This window comes from Muntiacus reevesi, chromosome 19 (genome assembly GCF_963930625.1).
Source record: "Muntiacus reevesi chromosome 19, mMunRee1.1, whole genome shotgun sequence".
Taxonomy (NCBI): Eukaryota; Metazoa; Chordata; class Mammalia; order Artiodactyla; family Cervidae; genus Muntiacus; species Muntiacus reevesi.
The window spans coordinates 11,988,444-11,990,339 of NC_089267.1; positions in this window are offsets into that span (position 1 = coordinate 11,988,444).

Below are 1,896 nucleotides of genomic sequence, written 5' to 3' on the forward strand. Positions count from 1 at the left end.
CTATATTCTGGGTGTCCCAATCAATGACTATCAGTGAAATAGTGAAGTCCTGTTGTTCTGACTCCCTACATTTTGCAAGGCTACGTTTGAGAATTCTTGTTTTGATTTCATTTAAAGTACCTTTGAGTATCTGAAAGGATGGTGTAGGTACTTTCAAGATATCATGGGCCAGATGAAGCCCTTCAGGCAAATGCCATCATATTCCCCAGGCAGACACTGCTGTTGTTAAGAATGACCTCTCAGCCAGAAGGCAAATGCTGAGCTCTTCCTGTGGCACAAACAAACTCACAAAATCGGCCAAGAAAGAGAGCTGGAAAAACAAACAACCCCAACAACTAGGAAGCCATTCCTCATGAGACAAGGCTAGAGAATGACCTAACATCCTGGTGACCCAAAAACCCTCCAGGAAATTCATGTTCTGGAAAGTAGAGAACACATGGGAAGAACTAAGGAGAGGCAATGCACGTGGCCAGTCTAGCTTAGAGATGGCCTGACCGCTCAGATGGAGACGCACGAATGGAAACCCTTGGCAGACAGCAGTGATGGTCATCACCATGGTCACTGTTCCGTCTGGTGACAACCTGCCCTGGGCACCACACGAGGGAGCAGACCTGGTTCTCTTCCTCTGGCCCCACACCACTCCCTCATGAAGGCGCCTCACGTGCCATCGCACCCTGCCTGCCTGTCTGACTCATCCATGAGCTCTCACTACCTCCAGGGCAGGCCTCCACTTTCTCCTCTCTGTGCACCGTGAACCTGCACACAGTGGGCCTTCAGAACCTCAGGAGACTCGAGCCATTCCCACTAGAGCCAGGACCCACCCCAGGCATTCAAACGCCTGTGGAGTCACTTTGGCTCAAGCACGGGTTCCAGAACCCTGGAGGCTACAACACCCTCTCCACTGTGAAGAGTCAGGTCCCTTTGGACAGAGCTTCTGAGCTGTCAGATCTGAGCTGTTGTTTCATTGTTAGCTCTGTCCATCCGATGGCAGCCAGGCGGGCCACGCTGCAGACAAAGGAGCTCACAAGCTGAGTTTCAAGGGAGGCATGGCAAGGAGAGCGAGGGACACAAACTGAGTGAGGGACCCCACAACATGTGGGAAAGGCCTGCGGTGTGCAAGTGGGGAGGAGGGCCCCCAAGGTCCACAGAAAGAGAGTGACTCGGGAGCAAAGGCCGTTGACTTCTCCTCTAGCAGCTCCACATGGCAGCCCGTGAACAGTAGACAGCAAATGTGGTCATGAGAGGGTGACTCTCTAACTTCCTCAGAAATCAAGAGAAAGGTGTCAGTGTAAGTGGGAATCTGGAGGGTGTGGTGGGGTGGATGAAGCGAGGGGCCCTTCCTCTCTTCAGCGCAAACTGCGTTTGGAAATTTCAAAGCTACCAGATGGCAGTTACCAAGTCAGGCCCTAACAGTATCCGGCATGGGCTGATGCCTCGGCCCCTGACACACGGACCACCCACACCAGTGGCTTCCGTGCGTGCAAACGGCAGGATCCGGGCCTTCTGTCTGGGTGCACACCTCCTGGCTGTAGCCACGTGACCGCCTTCTCTGAGCACCAGTCTCATGCTCTAGCATGAGGACATCGACTGCTCCCTTAGCAGGTTTCTAACTCAATCCTGTGAAGACTGCTTCGGGTTATCCTAGAATGAATATCTGACCCGAAGAGATATCACCTGAATCCAGATTCAACTGGAGTCTCCCAGTGGCATCTGGCATTTCTTCCTGAAGCCAGCCAAAACCCACACAGTTGCATTACCAGGTCTCCACTTACCCAGCTGGAGAGAAAACGCAGCGAGGTTCAAACAAGCTGACAGACAAGCAGAAGAGGACTCACCAGCAGACGGCTTCCCTCAGGTCTCAGGAGGAGCTCCGGGTCCACACCGGGAACGTGTGCT